The 21,341-nt window shown below is 42.6% G+C and overlaps 1 protein-coding gene across 1 annotated transcript in view; it reads right to left on the bottom strand.

Annotated features, from left to right (window-relative positions):
* sgcd (sarcoglycan, delta (dystrophin-associated glycoprotein)) overlaps window positions 1–15,950 on the bottom strand; it is a 240,833-nt gene extending 224,883 nt beyond the window's left edge. Inside the window, exon 1 of the mRNA XM_072661482.1 lies at window positions 15,271–15,950. The gene's annotated coding sequence lies outside the window, so the exon portion shown is untranslated. The remainder of the gene's footprint in view (window positions 1–15,270) is intronic.
* Window positions 15,951–21,341: the final 5,391 nt, after the last annotated feature.

Raw genomic sequence — 21,341 nt, 5'->3', positions numbered from 1 at the left:
CGATAGGATGGCCCTCCATTTCCCCTTAGATCTAGCGAGTGGAACTGGACATGACCAAATTGGAGAGAAAATGATCAAGTAAATTAATAGCTGGACCCAATATTACAAACCAAAATGAGATAGCTATTGACAATTCAGAATTGGTACTTTCGAAAGATAAACATTTACGTTTAGGGCATTTAGCACATGCTCTTATTTAGAGCGACTTACAGAGGTGCTTTGCTATTTACCCAAGCATAACCTTAGCTAGCTTGAATAGGCTAAAAATTAAAAGATATCTCTAAGCTTAGACACTACTAAACACAAGTCAATATGGAGACCATAGTACTCTACTACTATGTACTAATACTAATTATAATATTAAAATAATGATGAATCAACTCCACACAGTGTTAACTGGAGTCCAAATAAAGACAATGAGACTTTGTTAAAGCAACATTATGTAGCATTTGTACCTTAATCATTATGCTGCTTGACATACGACTTATAATAGGGAGATTGGCTATTGTTGCTCCTTTGGGCTTAGCACACCTCTACAGCTCTTTGCAACTTTGGTACAGCTGGCAGGACAACACTCACAGGAACTGCATAATGCTGTATAGCACAAGTTACTTTTGCTTAAATATATCTAATCTTACTCTACCTCCTCGGCCTACAGGCTTCTTTCTCTTTCAATGATGGTTCTCTCTCAGCTTGTCCAGAAATGCAGGTGTAAAGCATCTCTTTTAGGGGTGACTCTAACCTATAATACACTTCTGAGCCCAAGAGCAAGAAATACCAATTCTCGCATAATGTTGCTTTAATACAATTGTTTTTTTTTACAGCATAGTGTAATTCTTCTGACAAAAAGACATTATTATTTCTGGACGCCATAAACAAACTCAGCATAAATATATCAGTCAGGCTTTTCCCATTCCAAAACAACATGGATCTTTGATTGACGGCCTGATGCCATTGGTTTTATTTGACTGGGCTTATCAGTATTCACTGTATAGTTGCTCCTGGGAGTACGAATGCACTGTTATGGTTGTTCATTATTCTTAACAGTATGGTACTCTCTTAATCCCTTTTCTTCAACCACAACCAAGCCCACTCTGAGACAGCTTTCAAACGAGATCACTGAACGCTACCAAACCGAGAGCTATGTGGCAATTTCTTCTTTGATCGCTACAGGCCAAAACAGTGAAAGACACTGAAATATTCATGTGTACGTTGGACTAAATGTTGCCCCTGCCTGACCTTCATCAGGTCACAGCGTGATACACTGCGATGAGACCAACAGCATAATTCAATACACAATATCAGAATCTGGTCCCTACGAAAAAAGGACCTTCAGGACGGAGAGAAAAGGAGAGGGAGGGGGAAAAGGAGAGGAAGAGCGGGAGCTACTCTGAAGGACAGGCAGGAAGATGAAGAGAAATCAAACAGGCTTAGGCCAGAAGCCAAGAAAACAGAAACGGGGGGCTGTGGAGGCGCATCAAGGATAAAAGAGAAACATCATTTCCCAAATGTGACAACATAATTCAGAGAGGAAGCCTCCTCACACCCTCTGGGGGGCTGTCTGCACTACACGTGGAGAGAGACCTGAAGACAAAAACTAAATACCCACCACCTCTCAAACACACATACACACATATACAGTATACACACATTCTCATTGCTGGCAAGGGTACACATGAAGGTTCATAAATAAATCATTCTAAAGGCCTCTAACCTGCTCCTTGTTATATATATACAATTATTAATGATTGTGTTCATTTTTTTTTACCATTCCTTCTTAAAAATACAGTCTTAACAACAGCAGGTCATTTGAATCATGTATTTGAGAATGAGATCTCACAACACATCTGAAGGCAGGTGACTGCTGTCAATGTCACTATAGCTAAAGCATTGAGGAACTTTTGGAGGTTCTTCAGGTTAAAGCTATGGAGGAACCTTAAGGTGCTTTGAGATACCTTCAATAAAATTTTTTTAGAGGGAAATGGTACCTTCAAAGGTTCTCTAAAGCACCTTAACACTGGGGCTTATTACACACTAAGCTGTATTCCTCAGTAACTACAGAGACTCCTGTACAAACTGTGGGGCTATTCTTTGGTAATAGAAGTTTGTAATAACACTTTCGGCCCGCTGGCGGGCCATAGGCTGTTTAATAGGTTCAGAGGTTCCTCCACAGTTTCAAACTGAAGAACCTCTAAACATTCCTTAAGAATCTTGTACTTTTAACAGTGTGTACTTTTAACAGGTTGTGTTTGGACCTTATGTCACCTAGCCTTCCGATTGAATAAGTCAACTGCGTGTAACACATCAACAAGAAGTCCACTAAATCAGTCAGTAAGTCATCAACACAACGTCTTTAAGATATTTACCTCAATGTATTCCAATGGTTCACTGCACTGCTGCACTGATACTGTTGATGTTACTGTGGTTCTTCCATGGCACTGCTGTATGTTTGTAATAGAGATGCATGAGTGTGAATCCTCACTAGGATTCATCTCTGTGTTACAAACACGGTTCTTTATGGAACCTTTACATTATGAGTAAAAAAAAAAAGTAAAGAACTTTCCTTTAAGTTTACTTTAAAGTTTCTTCAGGGAGCCTTGAGTGGTTTCTCTATGGCATTGCTATTTGCCATTTTTAATACAGCCTGCAAGTTCCAATAGTACCTCATTGTGAAGCCTTTATCCATCTCTCTACAGATTGCTCTCCATAGGTCACGGTCAGAGGTGTCAACAGATCAGAGTGCCTTTTTTTTCAGCCTTTAACCAGCATTAATGCTGTTAATTCATTTAATTGAAATTAAATTAATTGTAATTAAAGTGAAACTGCCAATTATAACTCCTCACAGAGATACCTGGTGTCATGCATGCATGCCCCTCACTGCCAAAAAGCTTGTGGTGGGAATCATAAGGCAAGCTGATGGGAATTGCGGTATTTCACCACAGTTCTTGCAGCCAGTACAGCAGGCAACCAAAGAGACATGTTTTTTTTTTAATTATTAAATATTAATTTTAGTGTGTATCAGAAAAATCAGTGTGAAAGGGGTGAATGAAATCAATCTACGAAGCAGTAAAATGCAGATGTGTCCAGACGTATAGAGGTATTGGTTAGTTTATGTAACATTAGAGCTGTATTTATTAGATTAGCCTACTGTGAGTCTATATACACGCCAATATTCCTCCCTTAACGCCAGCCAGTTCTTTCACAATTACCCAAAAGTGAGCATTGTTTACTACAACTGTATTAGTGGAGTATTGTAGTTCAATGGTTAGAGCTCTAGGTTTTTGATCACAGGATTGTAGGTTCAATACCCATATATCTGCTAGTCTGCCAATCTTGGGCCCTTGAGCATGACCCCTGACCCTCTCTGCTTCAGGGGGTGCTGTAGCATGGCTGACCCTGTGCTCTGACCCTTTTTTGTTAGGTTTTTTTTGTTGTTGTTGTTCATAATAAAATAGAAACATGAAATAAATTGAATACTGCGCTCAACTCAATGGATTGCTCTGCTGCAGCAATATTGGCTTTCTGTTGAGGTACCAAGGACCAAGCACAGGATACCTTGACAAGTGCAAAGTCAGACAGAATGAAATCCATGACAATCCAATATGATCACATATAATAAAATGCCTCAGCCTTCACCATTAGCCTTGCTCTCCTGCCCCTTGATGTTTTATAGAGTTTTGGCAGGGCTAGAAGAGTGACTGGGCAATTATTACACAGCCCCTCAATCTTAAAAAGCAAGCCACTGTTGGTGACATACTGTTACAGCAGGCATTGGCCTCAGAGGGTGATCTGATAGCTCTGCTCTGGGCCCATGAAAAAAGCTCTTATTCGCAATAATCATTGCTCTTGGGGGGGATGTCAATCTTTTCTAATTGGACTCCGAAGGCTCCTGCTCAATTTGTCGAGTCATAAATTCAAAACCAGTGACATGAGGAAAGAAAAGAAAATCTCGAGCCAAATTAGGAATTCTTCTACACAGCGCATAAAAGATGGGCCGAGTTGATTTCGCATATTCTAGACTCGTTTATTTTTTTTATTATTATTCTGTTCTGCCATGTTGCAGGAACAGCACTGCACATTGTGTAATTGATATTCTGGGCCTTTCCATATTCTTCTCTTGTTTGATAGAAATGAAGTCATATCTAATCAGGTCTTTAACATGTAATGTTAAGTCTTTAGGATTTGCAGGCTGAAGGACTGGGAATGACCATAGATTTAGAATTGCAGTTTCAAGCATTAGTAGCCAAAGTCATTGGCGAATCAGGAGTTGGAAAAAGTGATGGGCAAAGTATATACAATCCAGTACAGTGGAAATTGAGAGACCCTTTGTAAAATATTATTGGATTATAACAGCCTTTTATTTTTATTTCAAATTTAGATACAAATAACTCTAGTAAAAAAAAATACTGTACTTTTAAGGGGGCGGAGGGCATGTACCCCCTTTAATGTGTGGGGCTAGACAAATAACCCCCTATCCCCATCCCCAATAATTTGCTCTTAACATCAACATCCACTTCATAGTGTGTTGGTATTTTGTGTTGTTGCTAAATTTCATAATAATAATGATAATAATACATAACTGCGTTACAAAAAAATAAACATACATGTAGAATTATGGAATAACTAATAAACCATGTAGGTGTAGGTACCATACTCAAATGATTCAAATGTAAGTCACGATGGATTACAGTGTCAACTCAATGCCATAAATGTAGGCTGTAATTATAAAACCTACATCACTGAGTAGAATATTGAAGTACATGTACTTTAGTATTGTGCACTATTATCTATAAACAAGACATACATCCAAATACACCTTATTTTATAAATTAGTGGCTGGATGTTACCCCAAAGTTGGTAATATCTGCCCGTGAAGTTGAGCACAGACAACTATGCAAAATGTACCCCCAACAAAATGACTACAGAAGTACAGTAAAAAGCCCTTGAGTGAGTTGTTCCAACAAGAACAGACTTTTTAAGAATCAGATATCCTTCCAGATCTTCCCAGGTTTATCTTTGTCAAGGTTGAGAAATGCACAGAAAAAAAAGCATAAACGTCCTCTAAACAATGTTTGCTGTGCTACTCCATGGGAAAGAAGTACATGCCTTACATGCAGCCATTGCAAAACTCAACTGCTTTTTTTTTTTTTTAGCATGTCCAGATCAAAAAGCAGACATTCTGATTGGTTGTTTTCTTTCCTGAGAGTTGACATCTACAGCCATACCCAGGAAGCAGAGGCAGAGGTGTGTGTCCTTGGAACAGGATTTCCTCAAGATCCCTAAATGTTATTTGTGTCATTGTAGAGTATGATAGCTCAAGGGAGTTTAGAGCCCTTAAATAGGTGAAAAGTCCACACAATGATCTCTCATACTGGTAATTTATAACATGTCTGGGCCAGTGGTTCTCAAACTGGTCCTCAGGGTTTCCCAGACCAGGCCACATATATGCTCTGATCTCACACACCATGATGGAGCACAAATGTGGGCAATCTGGGGGACCCCGGTCCAGTTTCTTGTAAAAGTGCCCATTGTTCCTGCTGACTGCTCACTTGCTACCTAATATATCCCACCCCTTAAACAGATGCCACTGTATCCCAATAATCCATGTCACTTCACTTCACTTCACTGGTTTTATTGTTATGGCTTGAATGAATTCATTGTTTTTGTGATGTCACAAGAAGCAGCGCATTTACATTTATTGACGTACCCCCAGCCTGCAGCCGTTTAGCCCCACCCACTCACCGTTATCCATTAACCATTCCCAGCCTCATTCAGCAGCCGTGATGTTGGATTGTGTCAGTACCGTCCAGCGCTAAGGGCATCTGATGTGGTCGTTATTGTTTCTGGCTGAAGTCATCATTTCCTGTGGAAGTCCTGCGGGGGTACAGTGAGAAGGGCTTTGGCTTTGGCTTTGGCGGCGGAAGAATAGGCTGTCCGCTCATCTTCTGAGCCGTCAGTAAAGGCCTCCCATCCGCAGGCAGTGCCCGGCGATCCGACTTAAATGAATCTGTCGGCGTAATTGTTCTGTGAGTGCGCCGCTCTGAGAGGAGACTACATTCCATTAGGCTGAGAAGGCCCTTGGGGGGAGCGGCAAGAGACAGCTAGATTGTGGGCTTGATGGGTGTGTAGGGGTAGTGGAGGGGGGTCGAAACGTCTGTGTGTGTGAGTATGTGAGTGTATGTGTGTGCATATGTGTGGTGTGTTGTACATGTGCCTGCAGGGACAGGAATACCGTGTAGTTCCATACAAGGGAAGCTAAATTTCAACTCGCAGGGAAAATAGTCCCTAACGGTGGAATCGCGGTCCCTACAAGGGCTGATCTCCATTCTCTTTGAAAAGAGGAGGATGAATCATCATCGCTATTGAATATGTTTAGCACTGTTTCAGCATAGAACAATAAGGAACGCAAGGGGGTGGGAAAAACAATGCAACTGTAACTCGGCTTCGCATTCACCGAAAATGGCTAAGGATAACATTTCCTAGAGATACTGCAACCTCAGCTGATCGGCCTATTTATAGTCCTGTTTACATACACGGCAGCATGATCTGATTTACATCGTCTTTATAACACACACGCATATGAGACACATAACAGTTCCGTAACGCAGTGCTGAAATAGTACCTCCTGCCACCACATGCAGCAGGCATCTATCTCAAATAGAATTCAACCACATGAACATTGGTCCAAGTTTAGCCTGAATAAGACCTTAGTCAGACTATGACAATGGAATCATGTTGTTTTCATGACTACAGCTTAGACTGTCAATCATAGGCACACTAATGAAACACTAATTGAAACACTGGTGGGCATGTAGACTTAGGTATTGCATGTTTTCAAACTGTTGGTACATTTTTTTTTTTTTTACATTGCAGCAGCTAAATCCCACCATCTGAACAAATGCTTGTTCATTTCTGAAACATGATTTAGGTGGAGATACAAGCGTTTGACTCAGTTTCAAAAACTGGCCATCAAAAAGTCTTTCTAGCCTATCTAACTGTAAACCTATCCCCTACAGAGCCCAGCAGGTGACATCCCACATATATAAAATCACAAGTTGTGGCCACAGCTTAGTAAAGCATAGGAAGAAGTTAATTAAGTCGTGGCCACTACTTAGTAAGGCATGGGAACAAATAAATTAAGTCGTGGCCACTACTTAGTAAGGCGTGGGAACAAATTAATTTAGTCATGGCCACTACTAAGTAAGGAACGGGAACACGTTAAAAAAGTTGTGGCCACTACTTAGTAAGATGTGGGAACAAGTTAATTAAGTTGTGGCCACTACTTAGTAAGGAACGGGAACACGTTAATAAAGTTGTGGCCGCTACTTAGTAAGATGTTGGAACAAGTTAATTAAGTTGTGGCCACTACTTAGTAAGACAAGTTTATTAAGTCGTGGCCACTATTTAGTAAGACAAGTTAATTAAGTCGTGGCCACTATTTAGTAAGGTGTGGGAACAAAACCTCACATTACTAAGTTGTGCCCACGACTTACTAAGCCGAGGCCACGACTGTGACCACGTGGACCACGAACCCCGGTTCTTGGCAGACCACATTGGGTTCCGTTGTGTGGCATGTACTGAAGTGTGGGTAACAAAAATAAACGATTGCCAACCTGACTAACAAATTCCAGGACAATTTATTAAAAAAACATTTGACATAAGACAATAATCTTTACAACAAAAAAATGATAGACAATTGCAAACATTTTTCGAGAGCAATGTTGAGGAGGCTGAAGATAATTGACAAACGCCCTCTACATTCCACCAAAACAACTCACTCTGCGCACCAAGACGTTAGCAGCAGATACTACTGTCAGTTGCAATGTGGGATCCAGCGCATCCCACAGGTAAACAGCACCCGACCTTCCAAGTAATGTAAAAGAAAACAGTGCTCATCAAACCAGGCGACCTTCTTCTTGTTCTAAGGTCTAGTCCAGTTGCTTGTGTGCCCACTGTAGGCACTTTCAACAGTGGACAGGGGTTAGAATGGGCACTCTAACTGGTCTAAAACTACACAGCAGGGAGTGATCCACTGTGAGGTTTTTCTCTCGTAACTTGCTGCAGTACTGCCACGGTAGCCTTTTTGTCTGATCCATACGGAAGGGAGAGACTTTGTTGCTCTCACACATCGATGAGCCTTAGGTGCCCAATGCCTTGTAATGTAATTTATTCCTTATTATTCTTCTTATTATTTAGTTTTTTTTATTACCACGTAGAATGTGTTGGTGTAGGGGAGTGTCTAAGCAGATGGGTTCCCCCCCAGAAATCCTGCTCAGGGTCCCAAAAAGGCTATCTGCACTGTTATTATCACGTGACCTACGTTACTCAGCCTTGAGTCATACTGCACTTCAAGCAGCTTTCACATTTTAAGCTTGATTTGTTACAGAATCGAATAAGACTTGTCCCTATTTTACCTTCCATTTCCAATCTAATATTTTCTGCTGTTATCAGCACGGTACCAATACTGGGTATCGGATCGGTGCCATCTCTAGTTTTGTCTATTCAGCAGCTCGATTCCATGCACACCACGACGCAGTTATTGCGTACGAGAAGCGAATCAATGCAGGCCACCTTGGAGTGTCCCTGTGCAAGACTTATTTTATCATTTCCACACTTCCTCTGTTCTTCGAATTGGAAAGCTTCTTCGGTACCTGAGCACTTCTGACTTCCATCAGCTAAGTGTGTTGTTAGGTCAACCTTGGGCTGACTTACGTTTGATTGAGTACCATTCTAATTGGCGAACAGAGAGTCAGACTCCTGCATTAAAGAAACATATTAGCAATCAATTTTGCTACAATTGTATATTCCAGACAGAACTCAATTTTGTGAGTATATTTATAGATCTGCCTAGGCCAACATTTTTCTATGTTTAAAAAAAAAAATCAATCTCTCAGCAACAAATCTACTTTCAAGTGACAGACTCCAACAGGAGACAAAGTCTACCGGGAGCCCTAGGGGTTCAAGCAAGAGCTGAAGCTTGATGTAAGAGACCCAACTGTGATAGGCAGTAGGAAAAACATACTTGAGAAGAACGCTAATGGACCCAGTAGATGCGCAAAGGCAAACAAGAAAGTCACTTTGCATTGAATTCAAAGTGCTGTGGCTTTCTGTAGAAAGTCAGAAGACAGCGCGTCTTCAAACTCTGGGAAAGTTGAACGCCACCCACTGGAGATCGTTATTGTCCTTATTCATCTTCTCAAAAGGCCCCTGTGCTGCTTCAGTGAAGTTTCCTGATTAGCTTTGGCTTCAAATATGGGCAAAATAACAGTGTTGTGCTGTCATATTGCATATTGTTGTAAGGCTAATCATTAATATGACATGGTTAATTCTAAAACTACATTTGTTTAGGTTTTCATTCTGATTGTGTCACAGATTTCCACTTTGAGCTTGCAGGCAGAAATACCATTCACACTTTGGTTGCCCTTCATTGTTGCTTTCAGGATAAAAATTAATAAGCTTGTGTTCTGAATGTGTGTGGAACTATCACAGTGCATCCAACAATAAGGGAAGCTTCTTTACACAGATATCAATGAAAAGAGACACTAGCAAAGGTTCACTGGCGTAGAAATGTTAGGTAAGATAGTGTTAAAGATTGAAATACATTGTTTCCACCAAAGTAATTCATGAATTTGTTGGACATGAACATCTCGAGTCACCAAAACAGCCCCAACAACAGTCGTGTGGAACTCTTAATGATCGAGGTGCTCCCAATACACACTGTGAAAAAAACACTTGTTTATCACTTACTGTGGTTGGTGTAGCACAGTGGGTAAAAACACTGCCTTCCCCGTGGCGGACTAAGGCTCGCTTTCCTGGCCGAGCAAGCAGGCCACACTACACGAGTAATGTAGAGTCCTCGGGCAGGACCTGTATAACATGGTTTAAATGTAAGTCGTTTTAGATAAGAGCCTCAGCCTAATGTAAAATATTGCTGTCTTCACCCTACTGTACAGTTAAACACAGAGATAAGTCTTTATTGTCTCCTGAAAAAAGTCTCACCGTCAAGCCTTTTCTCATTTTTAAAAAAGGAAAGTAAAAGTTAAAGCACTTTTTTTTAGTTTCAACTCAAGTTAGAGACATTGCTACTATGTTGAGTGGGAGTTCTTGACTGGGCTCAGATGTTTGGATATTTGCAGCAGAGCACAACACATCAAGTGTTCCATCATTTTGCACCGAAAAAACAACACGCTTGATATTGGAAAATAGATAGATGTTCCCTTCATCTAAAACCACGCTACAAGCAAGATTTAGGTGTAATTCATTATTAAGATCCTAAATCTCGGCACCCAGCCATCCCTGAAAAATAGATTGGGGGGGAATAAGAAAATCTAATTCCAAAAGCTCATTAGTCAATGCGGCCAAGCATTCAACAGGTAAATATGACCATCATTCATACAGTCAATGTGATCCATAATCCATTTGCCTACATTACCATACCAGAGGATGCTCCCTACACCATTACCCAGTGGAATCCATAAGCATAAACATCCGATTATTCATTTATTTATGATATGCACACAATGCCGTACCTCTGTTCGGCTCCTGGCGACTGCATGCTTGATATCTAATTTGAGGCCCCGCGGAAATGAAAAATAAATTCCATAAATTCCAGCTTTCGTTTTTTGTGAAGTGCAACAGAGGAATTACTGCAAAATCAAATCACAGCTAGCAAGGTTGGCGAACAAGTGGCTCGTATAACAAGGTGACCCTTAGCCAGCCGCGGCGAATCCAGCTGCTCCGGGGCAGCGGTGCCCTGCGCCATCCCCTTCAGGCTGAAGGAGTCTGCCTGGGAACAATATGCGGCGTATTTTCCTATTTGTGCGCTTAACTATGCACCAGCGGCTGCCACGCCACGTGTTCCTGCGGCGGAATTGGCGAGGCACGTCTGCAGATGGCAATCAAATAATGAATGCGTTTTCTCCCCCCACAGCCATCGCCACCAACAACACCTTCACTTCCATCCAGCATTCAGAGGCCCCTCGTCCGATCTGTCCGGCGACTGTCAGGCCGCCCTAAACATGCAGACATCTCGGCAGCGCAGACAGGGGATGTTGACAAAGATTTCATTCTCCCGCGTGGAACTGCGGGACAGCTTTTTGCAAGATAAAGGAATGAAATAAATAAAAGGGAAGAAAAAGCAGGTGATGGCACTGGGGGTGGAGGAAAGAGGTTTGCTGAAGCAAAGCAGTCTTTTTTCCGTGCCACTAGAAAGGGAGCGAGGGGCCTTTAATAGCGCTTGGACAGATGTGATAGAGCAAATGGACTCCCTTGCTTTTCAAGGGAGGTTTTTTGATGAAACTCTGTCAAATGCTATTCTTGCCAGCGCTTTTCTCTGGTGTGAAACTCCATGTAGGACAGGACTTTGCATTAACCATAATGTCTCAATTTGGAGATGCTGTTGTGGGTTCATCCGGTGGCCCCCGAGCTTGCATAACAGTCTACAGCCAGCAAGCTCTAGGAAAAGTTCAGCGGCTATGTTTCACTGGCTAATCGGCATTTTATATTATAAGCTACTGTCCTAATCCAAGGTCGCCTACCAGCTCTAGTACAGCCTCTCGTTCCAGTTCTAAGAATCTGGGAAAACTCTTCAAATGAATTGTAGCCATGTGCGCATACCACCTACCACATAAGGACCTGTAGAGGTTGCTAGACTCGTGGATATTGGTGCCTGTGTGGGTGTGAGGAAGAATATGATGAATATTTAAAAAAGAACCCCAGCTTCTGAAGTAACTACAAACGACTCAGGTCTGCTCAAATGCCTGCCTACATACATTTAGCGACAATACAACAAACCAGGCAGGGTGTACCTGATTAAACTTTCAGTTGGCCCAGTTTTAGGGACAGAACAGCCAAGATGAACAGAATTCGTATGAACTCACGTCATCCTGAAGCCTCTGATCAGGCCGATGCTACCATACGACGCAGATCAAACGAAACCCACAGTGCAGAAGCTGTTTATTCCCATCAAAAGAATCTGGGATAAAGCAGACCACCTGACATAGACACTATTATTTAATGAATGACATTACTGTCTGGTGGTCAGGGAGGTAGGCTGAAATTTTAAGCAACTATAAATAATACACAACATTATAGACCTTTATTATTTTTTATGGTTTCCTTCAAAGGAACATGTAAGACTTCATGCATGTGACACTTCAGATGACTAATGCAGATCCTGTGCACTCTCTGGACAGGCAAACAGTTGCCGTTGTTGAGCCCTTGTGCAAAGCCCTTCACCCTCTTTGCTCCCGATGGCTCAACCATCGCTCCGGGCATGTGATTGAATGGTTTTCTGGAAGCCTGTGAGATTTTCAAGTTTAAAATACAAAATTAGGCTGCTCTAACTTTTACTTGCTTGTATTTTAAGGACATACCAACTAGGTGGGCAGCAGTTGGTAAGGGCTTCAATAGTGCTGCTGTTTCATATATAGAAATATTAATAAAAACAGAAGCATAAAAGAAAAAAATGCACCCTGCTTCACACTCAGCAATCATCTTGAGTCTAAACCCTTGCTGGACCCAGGTTTTTATTATTTCATTTCTTCTGGTAGGTGCAGTCCTAAAAATCAGACCTTTTAATGGGCACTGCTGAACTGGATTCTAGACATTTAAACAAAACTCTTATATGAACAGTTTGGGCTTTCAACATTAGGGGCTTTCCCTAAACACTGTTATTTGACTATTTAATATATAAACGTCTGGGTGACATCCATGTGGCTCTGTTGTAGGTATATGATTGAACAGCATGAATGCTACCTGACAAAATAGGGTCAGGACATGTGGGTCATTTTCATATATTTTGAGTTCGTACTTATATATATATATATATATATATATATATATATATACATATATATATATAGTATATACTTATATATACTTATAATATAATATATAAGTGAAGCTCTGCAACAGCAGAGCACTGCTGATGCATTTGTCAGTAAAATTAACAGAGTAATGAGTTTCCCAAAACAACTGCATTTAATACTGTCCATTTTTTAGCACTGTGCACATATCATCACCCTTTCTTTTCAGTAAGAGAAAGCAGACCTAATTAATTAGGTCTGCTAGTTAGATTAACCTAGGCCCACTTCAACAGTAAAAGTGACATGTATATATACAACCAACAGAAGGCAGTTATGTGAGCAGCTTGTTATCCTTGTTTTCTCATTTCTAATGCATCATGGTCTTTAAGGGCTCAGATTACATATTTATTTAAACACGCTGGGTTCTTCTTCTTCTTGCCTCCTGATCTTGGGTTGGAACTCGGCAGCTCCTGACTTCATATCCTGCCTCGCGTTTGCCCCGACACTTTAAAAGAGTGTTGACGAATTGTCTCGGTTAATTTTTTTTTCTTCTTAGTATTATTAATCAATTAATTATTTAGTTATTTACTTTGCATATTCACTTCATCTCAAGCCCCTGCTTTTAGCCTCTCTTACTTTCTCTTCAGCGCGCTTCAAAATGCAAACTGGGAGCCACCAATTAAGCCAGGGCTTGTAGTATTCTAATTAGAGTGTAAAAATAATCCTCCTGTTTCCTTCCCCTTAGGACTGGAGGAGATGATATGCATGCCTCCCACCCCAACAGGATTTACAGACAATCACCAAAAAAGTGAGAAACAGAAAGTTCTTTAATTTGAGTTTTTTTTTAACAAAGATGTCGAGAAAGTGAGGCTGGATAATGCAGACGGGCCATGCAGACGTCTTTGGACCGCTTTGAACACACCCTCCAAACCTCCCTCCCATCCCAATCACATCAGATGTGCAAACGGGAAGCTTCTATCTTCCGTCTTGGCAGCAAAACTTTCTGCTTTCTCAGCTCCCAGGCTGAGTTTTGTCATTGCTTGCTTGCCATATGGGAGACTATCTGCACCTAATTCCCTTCTCTCTGTCAACTGATTTCCTTCAAAACCACGGAGGTATTTCTCCTCTTCTTTCGGCCAGGCAGGCTGCCAGCTCACCCTCAAGCTCCTCATTAGACTCTCCAGTGCAATCGAGTTCTTTAGGACCATCTCTCCCAACCCACACCCACCACCACCACCTACCCACACCCCCACCCTCACACACACACACACACACCACCTCCATTTCTCCATGTCTTGAATACATCTTAAAGATGCAATTCTACTTTTCCACAATGACCTTTCTGCAAATGAGTAGGAGCAGCTACACGGGTCCCTGAGTAAGCTATGAGTAAAGGAGAGAGGGAATGAGAGGGTAGGAAAGGGAGAAGCTGACGAATGGCCCCAAATGAATATTCCTAGGCTTGGTCAGAAAAATCCAAACGCACCTTGATGAGGGAAGAAAAGGTAGCTTTCAAAAGTACCTTTTGATGAAGCCTTATTCAGTAAGTGCCAGGGAACCCTCTCAAAGACAAAGAATCTTCTTGGAAACCTAAGACACCAACGCTGCCAGATCCTCTAAAAGAAGTACAGATTGGAGCAGGTCTGCCTAATGGATTGGATTTTTGGATTTATGCTTCCGAGTCGTTAGCATATGTTGACGTCTGAGTGGAGAGACAACGGGGGAGGAGGCTCTTCTTGGCCAAAAAAAAAAACAAAAAAACCCCAACAATAATCCAAAAAAACGAACAAACCTGGCCTCAAATGAACTGCTTCGCTTCATTACTTTGCACCAGAATTGGTACTCTGTCAGACATCACCTGAGCCCACAGCTCCCGTGTAATGTTTGAAAAGCCCTGTGGCTACAATCTTTGGAGGCACCATGTGGCTCACTTCAACAGTACAACACATGGTGCTCAGAGGGGAGATTCAAGGAACTGTAGCCACTCACAGCTGTGCTGTAATGTATTTGAGGAACATATCGAAAGTACCAGGCAACTCGGCATCTGCACCCCATTTGTGTACAGTGCTTCTGGAGCCTACTGAAACTGGAGGTTTTGAAGACCCTGCCGAAACTCCTGGACAACTCAACATCCATGGAACATTTGCATACAGATCTGTGTCAGGACATTCTCTCAGGACCAATAGCATCACTCGAGCAAAGGCATGTTCTCCTAATCACACTGGCTTGCATGTCATCCATTACAGTATTAGTATTAGTATTAGTATTACACTAACAAGTCCCACAGTACGGGCAAAAAGGCTACATTACAGAGGCACTTTCGATGGCATGTCATGCACAGCACGTTTTGAGGAAGGCTACGCAAACTCTACAGACTAGACACAGAAGGCACTTCAGGAGAGTTCACTCGCGCTCCGGTATTGCTGCCAGCCAAACACACCAGCATTAAGCGGAGAACTCCTACCTCTTTGTCAGATGCCGACAATCGCAGCCTTGAAGGGGTCAGAAAAGCATGGAGCTGGAGAGCTGCCAGTGCCTCCTTATCTCTATGCCTGGCAAAGCTAGTGCCAAGCCCGCAGCAAGGAGGAGTAGGGGGGAGAAGAAGGAGAAGAAGAAGAACGTCTACCAAAGTGGGGGATCCGCCCGCAGGGTGGGCTCCATGGGTCTCAGGAAAGAAGGGGCAGCCCGAGCCCCCTGTGGCCGACTGGACGAGAGAGTGGCTGTCTGGGGCAGCAGAAGCTGGAGACAGCAGCTGGGAAAGTGGCAGTAGTCCTGGCAGCTAGTAGGAGTAGTACGGCAGCAGAGCAGGCAAGACTGAGCATCCTCCAGTGGGTGGGTGGTGTGGTGGTAGTGGGATGGGAGGGAGGTAAAAAAAAAAAAAAAAGGTTTGGGGGGGCAGATCCACAGGGGTAGTCAGAGAGAGGAAGAGCGGCTGTAAAATCCTCAACAACGGCGCCTCAACATTGCGCATCGTCCACGGGCAACCACGTCTCTCCTTCTCTCCGCATCCTTCTGGCTGGCTTTATTTATCCCGGACTGAAGCGAAGAGAGCAGGCAGGAGAGAGCAAGAGAGAGAGAGAGAGAGAGAGAGAGAAAGAGAGAGAGAGCAAGAGAGAGGAAGGAGGGAGAGGGAGGGAGAGCGAGCAGACGGGCGAACGCAACGAACGAACGGACGGATGCAGACCGAGAGAGTGTGAGAGAGAAAGCGAGCAAGAGAGGGGAGAGAGGGAACACTCGCACTGTCAGTGACTACATTAGAGGCGCTGAGTAGGTGGAGTTTTCTTTGCAGCACAGAGCATGATTTGAAGAAGAGAGAGCGAGAACGGCAGAGGGATGCAAAGACGTGGGTTAAGAGGTGCGGACGAGGTTAAACAGGAAGAGGTTAGGCGACGGAAGGGGCGAGAAGAGAACGACACTCAGCGAGACAGATAAGATGAGACAGCACAGCTGCTTTGAAATTGGCAAATTATCTGCCCTAATTCTTTAATCTCAGGCTGAGGCATCTCCGTGCACCCACGACTGAGCACAATATATGAAGTGTTGGGCTACTCCTACTGTGAAAGTTCATCCAGATCCAAGCCCGAGCTGAGAACTTCCTAAACACACAACGTTCTTGAAAGGTGGCGCAAAGCACGATTGTTTGGTGCAATAACTTCGGGCAACGCCGAGCTTGTTGTTCGCTGTTGAATAGGTTGGAGAAATCGATGAATAGCACTTCGAGCAGCACACAGCGTACAAATGCCTAATTGCTTTGCTTTACTGAAAAAACTTTCTTGTTTTCTTCAGCTGAAGAACTGAATTCCTGTCTGCCTTGTGCAGTGCTTCAGGGTCACCATCAGTTTCAGGTCCCTTTTGGCCACAATCGTTTTTTTCAGACACGCAATGTAGGGTTTCAATCATGTCTTTACACCTGTTCCTCTAGAGACACATCCAGTGGAAGCGATAGAAACAGAGATAGTTATACAAAAATTAGAAATCGACCATAACTGATTAAACAGGCCCAGTAAATCACTCCACCTCCAAAGATAATCAATGTTATTGGTCTCTGTGGAAATACAGATTTCTCACAGTGCCAGGGAGGATTGTACGTCAGAACAGAAGTGTACACACACACACACACACACACATACATATATAAGGGTGTGTTTATACTTGTGGTTCAGTTCTCTTGGTCTGGACCATGCAAGAAAATGATACTGCCATTGTTCTGTCAGGCCTGCCTCTGTTTTGTGTCACCATGTGCCATCTCAAGCACATGGCTGTGTTTGTTTCTTGTCTGTCCTAGCCCCTCCTGTTCATTAGTGTTCTCATCTGTGCTTCCTCTGTAGCCACGCCCACTTGCTAGTCCCAGGTGTCCCTTGTTAGTCTCTGTGTTTGAGCATTACCTTGTCTGGTCTTGGATGTGATCATGTTGGTTTGTGTTCATATCAGTTTGCGGTGTTCTAACTTGGCCTTTCTGTTCTGTTTAGTTAGTTAGTATCTTTATTAAAACCCTGCATTTACGCCCGCCTCCGCCTCCAAGCTCCACACCGTGACAGATACCTTCTTACATTTTGCTTTGCGTCCACATGGACATATTAGCAATCGAACCAGAAGGGGGGGAAAGGTGACGTATGATGGACGCATTAAAGAAGGCAGCAAGTAGAGGTATGCATAAGGTGGGTGTGGTCTTGTGGGTCTCGTGTGGTCCATGTACTACTACTAACATGTGGTCCATGTACTACTAACTAGCGGGGGGAAAAAACTTTTAAAAACCCTTGTAATCTGATCGCTAGACCCTTAAATCTGGCCTATTACATCGCATTGTCCTGATATAACGATTTTTAATGAACACATGTTAATGTTAAAGCTGGAAAATATAGTAAGATAAGTAACATTACTGAGGCAACTACACTAGTGAACACAGTTCTAATACTGGCTCGTTCTGAAACACTGTGTAGTCTGGTAGTGTGTGGTTTGGAAAACTAAAGCATTAGACAGAAAAAGTTAAAGCACAGAAATGTGGGCAGTTCTGCACGTAGACTCACCCGTGACAAAGTGGGCAGATGCGGACGGAATGATGTTGGTGGAGCGAGCAGGCAGGGGTGGTAGTAGGTTTTGGTGGCAGGAGTGAAGCAACTACACTGTGTAGTCTGGTAATGTGTGGTTTGGGACACAACCCTGCGAAACTAATGCGTCAGACAAAAAAAGTTAAAGCACAGAAATGTTCATGTGGGCAGTTCTGCATGTAGACTCACCCGTGACAAAGTGGGTGGGCAGATGTGGACAGAATGGTGTTGGTGGAGCGAGCGGGCAGGGCTGATAGCAGGTTTTAGTGGCAGGAGTGAACCCGTGCCTTGTTCAAGTTTGTAAGGACAGGATATATGGTACAATACATGAAATAAGATATGCAAAGAAGATACAGCTTTGTCAAAAAAATAACCTTAATTAAGTACAGTAAAAATATATACAGAGATAATAACAAATATATAAGAATAAAAATATCAATATATATACACTAAATTTACGCTAGAAAAGAAATGTAACATGCAGAGATGAGTTGTCAAGTGTGCAATGAGTGCAACCCGGATGTGCAATGTTACAATGTTATGCAACTGAGCAGGAGGTAATTATTGTAGTAAGTATTAGTAACTATTATATTAATAAGTGATTATGTTCAGTAAAAAGTCCTGTGTGTGTGTTGTGTTTATACTTCAAACGAACCGCACCAGTGTTTTTTAGAAACGGGCCGAAATCCGCCTGCTTGGCCTGATGGTTTAGTGCTCACCAGAGTTCACACTAAACTCTAACAGACCGCACTAACAGAGCAACCGCACCAGGGTTTGCTTTAATCGAACCAAAGCTGACAAGTATAAACACATCCTTCAGTTCAAGCAAATAATAGAAGTACTTCACAAAGCCTGACTTTTGGGCTTATGAAGACGATCACTCCTGGTTTGCTGAGTCAAACTGTTCTCTTGAAACCCAGTGCCGCACAGAGAGCCAGCTTTAGGACTCATTCAAATGCATTTAAAGTTCATCTAACGGACATGAGCCGTTGTGGTGCTAGAGCCGCAGAGTGCAACGTGTATTACATCAGGGGACTATGTGTGTATATATAGTAGTGTACCTTAGCAAGTCAAATATCATTTTCTATCATGAACTGGAAAAAAGAGTAGAGAAGCAAAGCACAAACAGAAGTGCTAGATGTAACCTGACAGGTCAGTCCGCTCGCTGGACAAAAGTAACACGGTTGCCTGGCAGCCAAAACTGACCCTTACACCCGCAGCACCAGCGCTTTCTGACTTGTGAAAGAGTTGTTCTCTAAGGAAGCATCTGTCTATTTATGTGTCTATCTACCTTTCCTTATCTCTCCTTCCCTCTTATTCACGAAGCTTAGTCATGTAGATGAATAGATACAGTTGCAATCGAAGTTATAGCAAATTCGGGTTTGCATTAACTTTCAGTGGTTTTCTATGAACCAATCAAACGAGACCAATTTGACCAAACAGCTCAACACAACTAATAGAACAAATGCTTTCTCCAAATTCAACCAAAATTCCACTTTTAATGATGACTGCAGTTTCAGAATCGGTCAATCCCTTCATGGCCAGTGACAAGTACTTACTAGAGCATCCTTTGACCTGCTGCAAACGTGATAGCATAGCCAGACACCAGCTTCTACCAACGTTCCTGAGAAAGTGGCCTCCAGGTGACAGAAACCTATTATTGTTGGGTTTCTGTGCTGCAACTGCCTTCTTTCAGTCTCACCGAGGTTTTTTTATGGGGTTTAAGTCAGGCAACTGTGACAACCACTCCAGAATCTTCCAGGACTTCTTCTGCAACCAGGCCTTAGTGGACTTAAAGTTATGCTTGAGATCACTGTCCTGTTGGTAGGTCTAGTGACACCTAAGCTTGGATTTTCTAATACATGGCTGAATCGCTGCAGATTTCCTGTTCCAGAAGAAGCAGAGCAGCCCTGAGGCAGCTTCCTCCTGGCATACTGCTGATCCATAGGCCTCATAATGTCCAGTATTGGATTAGAGCTCCACAGAATAAAATCCTAAACCTTCTGTGGCTTATTTATCTAGTTTGAGCTTAATGGAGACACATTTTGTCAGTAGAGGTGTGCAGGCATGGAGACCTTCAGTGCTTAGTATGTGCAAACTAGAACCTTAGCGTCTGCTGCCATCAGATCTTACTGCAGGTCTTTTGCAGACACTCCAGGGTTTTTGACCACTTGCCTCCTTAGAAATCTGGTGCCAGCTGGTGATAGCTTCCTCTTTCTGCCACGTCCAGGTAGTGTAGCCAGTGTTCCTTCAAGTTTGAACAAGCTTCATGTATCATTTTCCTTGTTTGTGCAGGCAGTGATCTCTTCTCTGAACTTATTTCTAACATGTATTTCTAACATCATTAGAAACAATCAACAAACCTTGAGCTAGTCAGCTATTAGATGTGTTTTTTATGTTAAGCACACCTGATGCAACTAATGACGCCCTTGATTTGCCACCTGATTTAAGAATGTGTGCTCTTATGAAGGCTTTTATTCAGGGGGTCGAATAATTCTGAGACTGCAGTCATTAAAAGTGGCACTGTCACTGTCTTGTTTGATTGGCTTATTCCAAAAAGCTAAACATTGCTAATAAACCTAATGCAGTGAGGGTTGAATAATTTCAGTTGCAACTATATGTATTCATACTGTTTCTTGTTACCTTTTGTTACAATTTACTGTGTTTATGTTTCCGTGCATCTGTTTTAACCCCTTAACGAGGCTTATTATACACTAAGGTGTATTATTCAGTAACTACAGGGACTTCTGTACAAACTGGTGGGGCTATTCTTTGGTAATAGAAGTTTGTAATAACACTTTCAGCCCTTCGGTGGTCCATAGGCTGCTTAAGGGGTTAAGTACTACATGTATACATAATTATTCTGTAAATGTAAATGCTTCCCATAACAGTGTCAGTCCTTCTATGAAAGAAGTACACGTTGCTTCTGCCCATTTGTGCCCATTCTTCCACTAACTACACACACACATCCGCATTCTGTGATCTGTATCCTGGTTATGTAGTACTATGCCTACACACATACCTTACCCTAACCTTAACCTCAAGACCTAAAAAAGGATTTTTCTCTTTCACTTGCAAATACAGACATCATGTCCTCGGACCATTGGAATGTCCCCGCTATGTCAGAAATCTCATGTTTCCTAATCATCACAAGGAGATTATGTTTCCACAAAGAGAGCAGAACAGAATAGAAAGCTCTCCCACTGTCTTTCACAGTGTCTCCCCCACGTTCTTTCGCTCACACACACACACACACACACACACACACACACGTACTCACACAACATCGTAGGAGTGGGAGTTTGATTGAGCAATGCCCCTCTGATGGGGGTCATGTGGCTCTCTCTTCAGCGCTCAGTGCCAGGCGTCTGGCTGAAAGGAGGGACGTGTGATTGTGTCATTGTGAATGACCCAGAGGAACAGAGAGAAACAGGACATTAGTGTTGGAGGTCCCTAAAAGATCAGCCCCACTCCACAACATCTCCTG

The sequence above is a fragment of the Salminus brasiliensis genome, chromosome 18 (assembly GCF_030463535.1).
Source record: "Salminus brasiliensis chromosome 18, fSalBra1.hap2, whole genome shotgun sequence".
NCBI classification, from domain to species: Eukaryota; Metazoa; Chordata; class Actinopteri; order Characiformes; family Bryconidae; genus Salminus; species Salminus brasiliensis.
Note: the sequence above shows the minus strand (reverse complement) of the source record. Positions and strands in the feature narration are given on the sequence as shown.